Source organism: Mastomys coucha, unplaced genomic scaffold (genome assembly GCF_008632895.1).
Source record: "Mastomys coucha isolate ucsf_1 unplaced genomic scaffold, UCSF_Mcou_1 pScaffold9, whole genome shotgun sequence".
NCBI lineage: Eukaryota > Metazoa > Chordata > Mammalia > Rodentia > Muridae > Mastomys > Mastomys coucha.
In genome coordinates this window covers 14183851-14198257 of record NW_022196915.1, presented here as the reverse complement: position 1 = coordinate 14198257, position 14407 = coordinate 14183851, and the positions used below count along the sequence as shown (strand labels likewise).

Sequence of the window (14407 nt, the reverse complement as noted above, 5' to 3'; positions counted from 1 at the left end):
AAAAAAAAAAAAACCACACACACACAGTTGCATGGTCTTAATTGATATTGGTCATAGGAGCCATAGTAGAGCAAGAAGCTCACCAAGATGCTAAGTGTTCATTTTCCAAAAGAGCAGAGGGGCTCAGCCTTCTTGGAAAAGACTGACACGCAGCTAGCTCACTGCAGGTATTTTATTCAAACATTATACAAGGTTAGTTGGGACTAGGAAAAGTTCCAAATATCAAAGTTATTGTACTGGCTGGTTTTGTGTCAACTTGACACAAGCTGGAGTCATCACAGAGACCGGAGTTTCAGGTGAGGAAATGCCTCCATGAGATCCAGCTGTAAGGCATTTTCTCAATTAGTGATCAAGTGGGGAGGACCCCTTGTGGGTGGTACCATCTCTGGGCTGGTAATCTTAGGTTCTATAAGAAAGCAAGCTGAGCAAGCCAGGAGAAGCAAGTCAGTAAGTAACATCCCTTCATGGCCTCTGCATCAGCTCCTGCTTCCTGACCTGCTTGAGTTCCAGTCCTGACTTCCTTTGGTGATGAACAGCGATGTGAAAATGTAAGCTGAATAAGCCCTTTCCTCCCCAACTTGCTTCTTGGTCATGATGTTTTGTGCAGGAATAGAAACCCTGACTAAGACAGTTATCTTGCCATTGCTGCCCATAAGAGCAGACAACCCGTACAAATCTCAGTCCCTTTTGACCATGGCTAGCCATAACCAAAAGTAAGAACTCCAGGTTTGCCAGAAATGTCTTAGGACCAAGGTTGCTGCAGCTGTACACTCTCAAGTAGGTAGCATCAAGTGCAGATTCTCCAGAGAGACAAAATTTTTCAAGGTTCAAACTGTTTCAAAACAATTTCTCAGCTGCTACTGACCCAAATATAGCAAACGCTCTGCTGAGACATTTCAGTTAACATCAGACACAAAGTCCTCACTATACACTTCACGTAAAGCCAGACCTAAAGGCTTCACCATCCGTATCACTGCAGCATGGGCTGCTCAAGGACAAGCCAGACTGGACAGGAAGGCAGGGGCTGGGATATAACCTTAAGTGCCACCTATAGGGGATCACTCAGCAGGTTGAGGATGAGGGAGAGCAGGAAGCCAGTCTGGCCGCCATCTCAAAGCAGGAGGCTGTGCCAGACAGACCAGATCTGTTGGTGCATGTGGACATGCACTTGAAACCCAGCAGGGTCCAGAGAGGGACAGGACAGTCACCCCAACCTTCCTTATTACAGCAGCTCCTTCATCCTGATAAGGGCATTGCCCAGGCAGAACCACTCAGTCTAAGTCAAAGTCCAATAGGGTAGCTCATCTGCATCTGCAACCTCCAGCTTGAACTTCTTGCCATCCTTGCCTGTCAGAGAGTCCATTTCTGGGTTGAATTTTGTGGTTCCCACAGTAGCCAGGGCTGTGATAACCTCTGGGGATTCATATTATTGCAGCCTGTGAAGTTCCTGTTGTAGGAGGTGATAATTAGATTCTTCTCTCCCTTCTTAATGTCTTTCTTACCCCACTGGCCAATGTAAGGACCACAGGTATTGCCCAAAACAATGCCTCTCATTTCTCACCACCCTGCTCAATGGTGGCATGGATCTGCTCAGAGCCTGGTGTGATGGAGCACGTGCACTTGTACTTGAGTCTGTAGGCCAGTGCCTGTCAGTTCTAGCTGCAGACCGCCCATGTCCTCAGAGCTTGAATTGATACAGCTGCTAATCAAACCCACTCAGAGGCCAGCCTTTCTTCTCCACTACAATACCTACTTCTGCCACCATGTGAGCCAAGTCAAGGGTAAAGGTCCCATGGGTGTGCACCTTTAGCTCACTGAGGTTAATTTTAATCACTTGATCACACACTGACAGCCAGGGTCAGGCACTAAATGATCCTTGAATTCTTCAGCTAGATTGCCAATGTCTGCTTGGCCTATCTTGCTCAAATACTGTCTTGCTCAAGTATGGCAACACTGATATGGTGGCCCAATTTCTGCACCCTCATAGCAGATTGTTGCCATGCCAGTACAGGAGATGAAGTTGACACCAGGCCCTTGGTATTCCACAATAGCACATATGCCACCTGTGAGGATGCCTGCCACTTTCAGGATCACATCTTTGGGTGAGTCCAAACTGAAAGAGAGCCCATTGGCTTTGTACCAATCACCTTGGGACACTTCAGCCCCAGGGTATCCCAGCCATGACATCCATGGCATTAGTACCCTCTACTCCAATGCAAATGCCTCCCAGGCCACCGTCACTAGGGTGTGGGAGTCAGTGGCAATCAGAAGAACTCCAAGGTATGCATAGTCTTCTAGAATTATCTGGTGATTCCAGAAGCTGACATCATACTTGGCACCTGGATTTGCCAGTTATTATACACTTCCTGGTTTATGTCTTCGGCCCTGCACAGGTCTTTCTCATATCTAAAGCTGGACCTCATTCAGATAGTCACAGTGGATATTTGATGGCACAGCGACACTGGGCAGCCCACTGCTAAGGGATGGCAGCATAGCCGTCTGGGCTGTTGCATCCTTCATAGCCACCTGATCAGGGCACAGATGCAGTTATGTCTTTCCCCACCCGATCTCCTGGTTGGCTAGGTCATTCAGGTGTCCTTCTCTGGATGGAACATGATCTTCTCTGAGAGAGTTAGAGGCTAGTTCAACTCTCTGTGGACAATGTTAATATTCTCTAGCAGATTATAGCAGATGTTCTCTTTGGACTCAAAGTGGCTCACCGTTACACTGGCCTGTTGTCACAGCACAGAAGCCACATGGTACTGCCATATAAGCAGGGCCTTCTGCAGCTGGATCACTAGTAGGTTATGCCATTTGTGCACTGATGAAGATAAGGTAGCATTGCTTTTAATATTTTCAATGAAAGAAAGAATATTTCATGACATGAAAACTGTTTAAGTCAAATTCTAGAGTTAAGAATAGAGTTTTATTCGAACACATCTACATTCACTTACATATACCTAGGTCTATTTTTAATGCAGCTGTAAATTAGCCTATCTGATCTGTAAAGTCAGAAATATTAATGATCTAGTCATTTACAAAAATGGCTGCTGATCCTTTGCTACAGGATAAAAATCTAAAATCAAGCCACAGCACTTGTTAGGGTTAATCCACAGTATGTGAAAACCACCAAGGAATTAGGCTTTCATTGGTATTTATTGAAAGATTAAAGCCAACATCTCTAACCCACTTCTCCACAATAACCAGCCTGGTGATCCAGGCTACAACCTCTACAGTAACTGCCCAGGGAAGCCAGGCTTTGGTCAGTACCCACCCACTTCCTTATTTTTACCTCAGCTTCCAAATAAATAATCTACTCTCCCCTTAAACCAACCATATAAGATGCCCCATTACTAGTGAGCTAGCTCACCACCTCCTCCTTCATGACAGTGACTGACCTCCAATCAAAACGTGGACCTGAGACCTGCTACCATGTACAGCTTTCCCACTGCACCGCCTGCTCTTGAGTCTCTGCCAAACCCTAGAGATGGCAGTAGGTCCTCTTGCTACAGCTCATCCTGTATAAACACCATCTGTTTGTTTTCCTTTGGGTAGTCTTTGGTTCCTTTCAGTTGACCTGGAAATTTCTTCATCCCCTGAGATACGGTCGGCACTGTCTTGTTGCCATGGACTCCGTCTTAAATGGCATGTAGTAGCCAGAGAGGTCCCTTGTGCTTTGCTGTTCAGGGTGTCAAATCTGCAGTGATATGGTAAAATTGTATTGGGTGAATTTTACTCTTCTATTGAGCTCCTGGCTGTATATTCTCCATTTCCTAGGACTGGGGTTTGTTATTCGTCTCTATTTGTTTGGAGAAATCAGTCCATTTCTCCTTACACTTCTGTTTGACTTCATCCTGTGTTGTGTTATCTCAAAGTGTTGTTTCCCATAAGGAGAACCACAGGATGCAGCCCCTACATGAGCTGAAAATGTTATTTAACCCAGAATCACAGACTGGGGGTTATGTGGTTCCTACCAAATTAGCACTCACATGGGGAAACTTTATGTGGGTCATAAAAAAAAAAAAAATATTCTCTTCCTTCCATCTTCTATGTTTATCCTAAGATACTGGCTTTAATCCAGAGAGGACAATTCTCTCTGGCTTTCCTGCTGGAGAAAAGGAAGGCCAGAGACTATCAGATCGCCATTTGCAGGCAACCTGTTACCTCCCCCCCAGCTAAGCCATTGGACCTCTGGCAGTATCTGCTTGGAGGCTACCACCTGGGGAAGCCTCCAAGAAGCTGCCTGGAAGTTCACACCAAGATATGACAACGCCCACCACCTGAAGACCTTCCAAGCCACTGGGGACTTTGGCACCTGACCTTTTCTGCAGTGTTTACGTTATGCAAATATCATGTAATCTAGAGATTTGGTTTCGGTTTTTCGTGTGACTATAAAAATCCTGGATTTTCTAAGTAAAGTTGAAGCCTTGATTGGAACTCATCTTGGCTTCATGATTTTTCTTGCATTTCTAACCCTCTATTTCAGGTCCTTTGTTCCCTCAGTTTCAGCAACCAGACAAAGGTATGGAGGTGTGAGACACAAGATATCATTTTCAACCAACTGTGGCCATCACACACAGGTTACTTAAGTATAATTCTTCTCTTCCTCTAGAAGAAAGAAGAAAAGAAACCCTGCTTCTTATGCATACTTTCATTACAACCCTAGTTCTTATGCCTATCCTACAAAATTTCTCCAAAGCTGTCTTCAACAGACACTATAGGAATCATCTGGCTTCAGGACAAAAAAAATATTTACGACACACCTTGGTGGAGCCAAGGGGAAGAATAGAAACAATCAGACCCAATTTTATATACATGCAGAGGCCTCCAAACAAAATTCTGATTTAAATTGATTTCCTTCATTTGGCATGTAAATAAAGAAAATATCTGGAAAAAAGAGAAGCAAAAAAATAATAATAATAAATAAATAAATAAAATTGATTTCCTAAAAAGTAACTTGGCCCAATTGAATGAACAATTCGGAAATCTGAATGCAAACTAATTTCTTCAGGAAGTCTTCCTCTTCCTCTTCCTGTGCCGCTTCCCGGTACACTGCCCTCTCTGCCTCCTTACCCTCTAGTCTCTCCCCTGTGGGCTTCTAGCCATCCTCCTTTCCTCGTGCAAACCCCCTCATTTTCCCATGAACATGTCTACACCTCTAAAATGCCAGCTGCTATGCAAAGATCCATCCCACCTACCCTAGGATTTCTATTGCTGTGATAAAACATCATGACCCAAAGCAACTTGGAGGAAAGGGCTTTATTTCACCTTTATGGCTTTCAAGTCTATCACTGAGGGAAGTCAGGGTAGGAAGTGCAGGCAGCAGTGTGAAGCAGGAACTGGAGCAGAGACCACAGGGAAGCACTGCTTCCTGGCTTGCTCGTCTTAAACCACCCAGGAGCATCTGCCCAGGGTGGCACCACATATAACGAGCTGGTCTTCTTGCATCAATTACTATTCAGCAGTGTCCTACAGGCTTGCCCACTGGCATATCTGGTGGGAGCATTTTCTCAACTCACCTTGTCTCAACTGAGCTTGTGTCAAGTTGACAAAAAGACAAAAAATAAAAACTCACCAGCACACCATCCATGAGCCAGATATTGAGAAAACTATAGAATTAAACTGTAGACTTTTGTTGAGTGCAAAGCTCTAATTAAGGATTCCCTAAATGCAGACAAGACTTCTATTTCTAGAATTTAGGGTTATTTTGAGTGCATATGAACTGAGTTACCAGACTTTACCAACTTGAATACAAGTTCAATGAAATGTAAATCTTCAATAGTTCTGCTCTGCAAAAATGTCTATTAGATCTGTCTTTCCATAATGTGTGTGTATGTGTGTGTGTGTGTGTGTATTAAAAGAGAAAGTCCTAAAAGTAGAATAAAACATTCTAAAATCCATACCCAAACATCTCTAATAAACATAGATCAGACCATAACTAATCATATAAATAGAGGAAAAGTGAAACCTTAACATAATTCTAGCATAGATCAAAAATAACTTTTTATGATTTTTTAAAGATGGCACTACATTGTCTATGTATGTAGTATGTGTGTGTGCTCATGAGTGCACACATGCACATGCTATGCAAAATGCATGGGGTGATGTGTGTCAGAGGACAGCTTGCATGAATCAGTTTTTTCTTTCCATGTGGCTCTCAGGGCTTGAACCCAGGTCACTGAGCTTGGCAACAGGCACCTTTACCAAGTGAGTCATGGAAAACAACTTTAAACATTTAAGAAAAAAGTTACCAAGTTAGCAGTGGGCCCTTTCATCTAATCCAAAGGTATTCCCACAAGCCCTTACTGCCAGGCAGTCTGCTCTCCCAGGTACTCGACAGCAACCCTCCTAAGAATACATATTTGGAAGGCCCATAGTTCAAGGACTTCATCTCAAATGCTACATTCTCCTGATATAGACACACATAGCAAAATATCACAAGAGGCTCCTTACCACATGCAGCTCCCCTCCTATAACTTAAACAGCCTCTAAACTGGGTGTGCTAACACACACCTGTAACCCCAGCACTTAGGAGGGTGAAGTAGGAGAACTGCTATGAGTTTGAGGAGATTGGGCTAGATAGGAGGCTTCAGGCCAGCAAGAGTACTGTATGAACTTCTCCTGGAGCAATACGAACAAACACCTACTCACCCCAAGAAGGCAGCAATGAAAACCAAATCAATGATTCCATCTAAGTCTATCTTGGTGTCATAATAAAATCGTTGGGCTTCCCTCCAGGAACATAGGTGGGTACGGGGTTACATACAGGTGTGAATGACACTCCTTTTGTGCCTAAGAAGCTTGATCCTATTCACCTCAGACTAATAGTCCATGCATTTTAGGAATGATATTCCAAGACACAGAGAGACTTGTTTTATGAATTGCTGTAGCTGAATGTGATCTCCACAATGAGAGCATCCTTGATTACCTGGGTAAACGATCAGAGGAATTCTCAGTGACAGAAACCTTACAAACGGAGCTGTCTTTAAGAAACACTAACTCTGGCAGGAGGTATTAATGGCTCCCTCCATCTCAGAAGGATTCCAGGTGGGCCTCAACTCCTCAGTACAGGTGGACAAATGCTCTGCTCTCAGCTTCCTCTTGGCTAGCTACAGGAGGTCAGTTCTACCATTCTCTGCCTACAGAAAAGAATAAACTGAACACCATCTTACTGAAACACTTTGCTTTCAAAGTTTATCCCATGACCTGTGAAATTGGTCCCTTTGGCCTCAGCTAAGCAACTGATGTTTCTGGTACTGAAGTAACTCACACAGACTATTAATTATTCCCATTTTTGTCACTAAGGTCACAATTTCAGTTATTGTGTTCCACCCAGGGTCACAAGCGCATGTGGGCAGCTAGTCTCCCATTAAATGACTCCATGGTAACACAACAATAAAAAGGTCAAAAAGGCCTTACAATACAGTTGACAACTGGGTAGAAGGTCTAAGAGCTAAAGATATGGACTTTTAGCCTTTCCTGATGATAAAACAGAGGAGAACACACATGAATAGACAAAGAAACTATGTCAGACAGAACTCTGGCCCACGCCACAATAGTCAGGATTTGGCTAGTAACTGCCAACTTTTCCTATTTTTTAATCTGTACCTCCAACTCAGGACCAACCAAAGAAAGTCAAATATTCTTTGCAAACCAATTCCAAGATGGCCTTCATTTTTAGTTAACCCTGCAGCATCCTCCATGGAGTCAAGGCTCAAAGCTCCCCCTTTGTCACTATGAAGCTTTCTCACTCCACACCAGACCCTGGGGATCTCTATCAAACACACTAACAGTGGCTGCCACTCTTGTTAAAGGGGACTCTGAATAAATACAACCTCCTTTCTCATTTGCTAGTCATTTGTTTCCATATTACATATAACACACATGGGCATATACATAGACACACATGTAAAAGTAGCAGAGCCACATCCAAAATTCTAAAAGTCCCCACAGTCATATGTCAGTGAGACAGCATATTCTCACCTATCCGCCTCCCAAAGGTTCGGGTTCAGTTGCTTGAGTTAGTAAACACCACCTCCCCACACAGGCACATCCGTTGTCCTTAGATCACTTACCCTTTCACTGGCACACCAAGGAGCTGACACACCTGATATGCCAGGGTGGAATGACAAATGGGTCACCAGTGTAGACAGGAACCACTGATTCCAACACTGCCCTGCAGCCAGGCATGTCCAGCCAAGGGAATCTCATCAGTTCACCCCAGACTGACATATAAAACGTGTCCCTTTCTCTACATGTCATGTCTGTGGAAAGCTAAGGAGGCAGGGAAAACCTCTCTCTGTTCCCCACTAATGCATTTAGACCAATCCCAGACACAAACTGCCAAGTTCATCACAGGTCTTTTTTCCAATTAGTTCTCACCAAAGCCTGATGGTGCAAGTAGTATTAATGAACCCATGGTGTGGATGAGGAAACGAGACCTAAGGAAATTCAAGTCCTGGGTCTCTTACACCATACATAAGCCTCTGCCATGAGAAGGGATGTGTATGCCCTAAGGGGCTTCAGCAAGACGGTCCACATGAGAGGAAAGTAAACAAAATGTGTCCCCAGAAAAAGAGCTGAAGAGTTCTATAGTAGGATGTGTTCTACATTTTCAAATCTAAGAACTATGTAAACAACAGGCTACACCATGGCTTCAAAACTGTGGGTGAAGTCCATAAAATGCTCACACCCCTACTAAATTACATTAATTAACATTGGTGGCATGCAATAATATTGTTAAGCCTAATGATCATCATAACAATGCATCGCTGAACCTCACACCGATTCCAGACACAACTGCCAAGTTCATAGCATCTTTCCTCATTTAATCTTCACAACAGACCAGGAGACAGAAGCTAAGGAATCTAGAAAAGGCCCACAATGCTAGAGTCCAGCATTACCTGGCAGACCTCACATCTGGGCTATCACTACCTTCACAATTCTATGCATAAGTCTTATTGGACTGACCATACATGTTAACAGCTCAAGCATGACAGCTTAAGATGAAGAATAGCAATTATATATATGGAGAGGAAAGCCATCATTATTCAGGAATGGAAAATTAAATTCTAATGTCTGCTCAGTCCAATATCAATATTGCCAGTTCTAGTTAGAGTTGGGTATTGTGCTTTAATAAATATAGAACATAAATTCTTCTCAGTGTCTCAATTAATTGCAGTTTTTAAATTAACCTGGCATTAGCAATTGTCTCTCTAATTATTTAAAATAAGCAGCAATCTGATAAAATAGCCTATTTTCATATCAGACCAGCATTTCAACAGCAGCATTTCACAGTGTGACATTCTAGGACATTGTAGTCAGCAACCCCAGAGAATTACAGGAGAGTCAGGCTAAAATTAGTGAAAATATCTAGAAATCAAACTAGTATGTGAAGGTCTTTTAAAAACTAGTCTCAGTAACTTGCAGTTTGAATACATAGTCAATTTTTATCAATGAAGAGGGAAATTTTGAAATAGTACATGGGAATCCCATGAAATACAAATGCCTATAAATGTATTTTGTTTTCTCAGCATTGGGATGCATAACTTCATAAGTCTGAATATAGATATACATAGTCTGGAGCATTAGCATATTATAAAAGCCTACTTAAGAAGCAACACAGCGAGTGCTGGATAGATGGCTCAATGGTTAAGGACCAGGGTTTGAGTCCCAGCATCTACATGTAACTGATTCTCAGCATCCATCTGTAACTGGAGTTTTAGGGCATCTGACATCATCTGGCTTCTTCAGACACCAGGAATGCCAAGAGGTCATACATGCTGGCAAAATGATACCTATATAAAAAAATTATAATAAATTAAAGAAAACCCAGAAGCAACAGGAGATTAGCTAGAGAGTTTCTGGCTTCCCCTGTCTCTACCTCTCCCGAGTTCATGCCTAAAATATACAACAGCACACTGGTCAGAAGTGAGAAATGGCTATTTCTCTGTAAAACACAGCCTTTGCCAGCCCCCCACACAAACAAAGGCTACTTACCAGTGGGAATCTGATCAGTGCCCCGCAGCTGATGGGTTTAGGAGTTGAGACAGAATGCTTCCAATGTACGGTGTTGCTTGAAAAAGAACCAAGGCCCCTCTGCTATGGGGACTCTGACACAGCAGCACAAACCCAGTCACACAAAACACAGACTGAACAGCAGCAACCACAGTAGAAACTTTAAAGTTTCGCTTATTTATTAGTTTTAAATTATTTATGATCTTTATTTATGGACAAGGACATTTGTATTTCATATGATTTCTGTGTGGTATGAACTATTTCTCTTTTGATTTCTAACCATTTAAAAATGTAAAAAATGTTTCTTTTGTACTTGTTATATAAAACAAAACAACAAGAAAAACAAGACGCAGGCCTAACATCTGACTTAGCCTTGGGCTCGAGCTTGCTGGCCCCTGCTCTACAAGTTCCTTCTCATAGTTGTTCACCATCTAAGCCTCAATTAAGTCCACATTTCACTTCTTCCTCCACACAGACACGATATTCAGTAGGCACTCACCAAGTGCTTGTACAGGCCAGGCCACATGCAAGTGTGTATTATTATTTGTTTTTCCACTCCTGCAACAAAACACCACGACCAAAAGTAACTTAGGAAGGAAGCAGTTTGTTTGATCCTTCAGCTTGTGGCTCTGAGGGGCATCAAGTCGGGAGTTCAAGGCAGGACCCTGGGGGCAGGGACTCAAGCAAAGGCCATGGAGGAGTGCCACTTACTGGCTTGCTCATCTTGGCTTGCTCAGCCTGCTTTCTTACAGCATGCAGGACCACCTACCCAGGGGATGAGCCTACCCACATCAATCACTAATCAAGAAAACGACCCACAGGCTAGCTGGCAGAGGTATTTTCTCAGCCCAGATTTCTCTCTTGTGAGTCCATGTGACTCCAGCCTGTATCAGCTGACATAAAAACCAGTCAACATGGTGTGAGCATCAACTCATTTATCTTCCTCTTGGCCCTAGAGGTCAGTCCCATCGTTATTTCTAGTTTACAGAGGAGAGAACTGGAGCTCTGAGAAACATGGTTAAACCAGTAAGTGAGGCAGTATGACAGTCCCTGCTTTCAACATCCTCTTATTATACCTATCAAGACCTATGCGGCAGGGGGCTGGAGAGATGGCTAAGAGTACTGACTGCTCTCCCAAAGGTCCTAAGTTCAAATCTCAGCAACCACATGGTGGCTCACAACCATCCGTAACAAGATCTGATACCCTCTTCTGGAGTGTCTGAAGACAGCAACAGTATATTTACATATAATAAATAAATAAATCTTTAAAAGAAAAAAAGAAAAAAAGATGATGACCTATGGGGCAAAAGGCAACAGAGAACTATACAGACCCAGTCAGGACTGGCATGTTTGTTTCAGAAGCCGACAGCCTGAGCTCATTCCCCAGGGACCCACATAGTGAAGGAGAGAAGTAACTCCCAAAAGTTGTCCTCTGATCTCCACACATGCAGCATGGCATGCATGCTCACTCGCTTACATTCATTCGCAAACAAATAAACATCGTTTTGAAATTAAATCAGGAATGATAATACTAAAATTTACAGTAGCAGAGCCAAGATCAAAACTACCAACACAATAAGAACAAACCATATTCTCATACTTCTTTCATAGGGTCTAGCCCCAGATCTATTTAATGGTTGGCACTGTCACTTTCAGTGCAAAAATAGTTACCATCGAGTGTGAGAGGGTTACGTCTCTGAAAATTTAGCAAAACATTTATTCAGTGTCCAGGAAGGTCACCGTCATGCTGACATCTTTCTGGAATGGATAAGAGTAGGGACTCTTCTATGCTCCTTCAGACTCACATCAAGAAATGAGACCCAGGAAATGGAGACCAGTCAGCCCCCAATGTTACCAGGTCATATCTGTCTGTGACAGCAGAGATTTTCATAAGATGTAACCTTACATGTGAAGTAAGGAGGGAAAGAGGGAGGGATGGAGGGAGGGAGAGAGGGAAAGGAGGGAAGGAGAGAAGGAGGGAGGGAGGGAAATAGAAATAGGATCCAGAGACCTGGTATGGGGATCTCTGGGCCAGCCTGAAGGCCTGAGTATGAAGATAGCCAGATACTGGTTCTAATGTGAAGAGACTCAGGTAGGGGTTAGGCAACTAGGGAAGACTCAAGAGATCCAACAGGAGGGAAAAGTTGGCACTAGTCAGCAAAGAAGGGGAAATTTTTGTTGAGCCTATGGCTTTAAGCACTCCTTCTATAAAATAAGTATTGAATATTACTTTTGTACCACATATATAGGACTTGTAGACACAGCAGTGAACAAGATAGATATGGCTCCTGCCATTGCTTGACTTATAGGTTTATCGGTAGAAGAAATGCTAACTCTTCTAGAAGTACCAATTGAGAGATATCTATCACTGAGGCAGCGCTACCTACAGTACTACCTACAGCAGCCTCTTCAAATGGGCTTCTATGGACCACTACCTAATGCTACGCACACTGTGTGAACTGCCTCCCCTTAAGTGTGGGCTATAGCTAGTGACTTGTTTCTGTTGAGCACCTCTTAACATATTATTAAAACCTGTGCCTTCTGTGTTTCTTACACTTCCTATTTCTCTCTTGCTCAAAAGCAGCTAATCTCAACCTGTATGTCACATAGTAGATGTTTACATTACGATTCATAACAGTAGCAAAATTGCAGCTATGGAGTAGACAAAATCGTTTTATGGTTGTGGGTCACCACAACATGAGGAACCATACCAAAGGGTCACAGCATTGGGAAGGTTGGGACACTGGGCTAAGGCTACCATGCTTTAAATTGACCTGACAGAGAGGCCTAAAACCAAGGACTAAAAGAAGTCTCTAGTCAACAGCCAGGAGAAACTGAAGCTCTCAGGCCAAAAGTCTTCCAGGAACTGAGTCCTACCAATGACTTCATGGACAAGCTCATCCACATTCAAATCTTCAGAAGCCACTGCAGCTTTAGGCGGCACAACTACGTGTTAGAGACACTGAACTACAGGAGCCAGATTCCTGGCCCACAAAACATGTGAGGCAATAAGTATCATTGTTTGAAGCCTCCAAGTTCAGGATAACTTCCTTATCTAACAATAGATAACACAGATAAACTAAGTTGCTCAGAAAACACCCACTTAAAGCTGCCAAGCTTCTCCAAAGTCTCACTAGAGAAACAGTTTGTAGAACACTTACTAACAGGCCTAGATGGTATGGTAACAGCAACTCTGATATGAGGCATACAAACGACCACTCCTAACAGGCAAAGCTGGACTAGTCACAACAGTGCGACAGAACACACACCAGTAGGATGAAAGAAAAAGTTCATCTCTTAGCAATGTGTTCAAAGTAGGACAGAGGGACTGGAGAGATGGCTCAGTAATTAAGGGTACATACTGTTCTTGCAGAGGACCCAAGTTTGATTACTAGCACCCACATCAGGCAGCTCACAATGGCTGTAACTCCAGCTCTAGGTTATCTGATAACCTGATGACCTTTTCCTATGTGTGCTTGTGTGTGTGCGCGTGCGTGTGCGCGCGCGCGCGTGCGCACACACACACACACACACACAAAGTGATAATTTAAAATAATAGTTTTGAATCATATTTTTTAAAAAAAAAAAGAAAGTGAAACAGAATAGAGCAGTCTAATGGGGACTGGATGACAAGCAGGTATAATAAGCAAAGAAATCACAATGAACATGAAGCTATTTCTAAAATACAATTCAGGAGAATCAGCTGGGTTTACTTTTCCAGGGGCAAATGCATCACTGCTACCATGCTCTCCCATCAAATTCTCTAACATCTGGACTCTAACTGAACTTTTCACTGTGTAATTTCTATCAGTAGAGTACTGGGTCAAGGTTGATTGGCAAGGTCAACCCAGTAGCTGTACCAGTTACTGGATTGTTTCTGTCTAATATAATGGCTTCACATAGCATGAGTTCAATATATATTACAAGCTATTAACAAACCTCAGTTTTATGATAAAAATATGCACAAACAATGAAACATTAACACATGCATACAAACAGGATCAATGACCATCATCAGATGAAATGCTATCACCCTTCAGACTTCTTTGTGCATTTATCAACACAGACATATCCACACAATCTCTACAATATAAAGCAAGAAATACCAGAGACTGTCCACCCCAAGACAGATTTTTTGGGGCCTGTGCAGCTTACTTTTATAATTATATGATCTTGCAATATCTGTCATAAGCTTCCATGTTTAGTCTTATTTACAATAGATATCATCTCACTTATCAATTTGTAAACTTGGCAATCGAATGCTAAAGCATCATGTGGAAACTCTGAAGTACAAATTAAAAGATCAACACCTACAGCGAGGCATTATGCAAACAGTCTCAATCAGCTTTTATCTTTAAATAGAATTAATCACTTCACACATCAGTTCTCA

General features: G+C 42.7%; 1 protein-coding gene and 1 pseudogene across 19 annotated transcripts in view; both read right to left on the bottom strand.

Annotated features, from left to right (window-relative positions):
- Positions 1 to 14407, bottom strand: part of Erc2 (ELKS/RAB6-interacting/CAST family member 2) — an 865869-nt gene that overhangs the window by 763479 nt on the left and 87983 nt on the right. The window lies entirely within an intron of this gene.
- Positions 1277 to 14407, bottom strand: part of LOC116085116 — a 31549-nt pseudogene continuing 18418 nt past the window's right edge.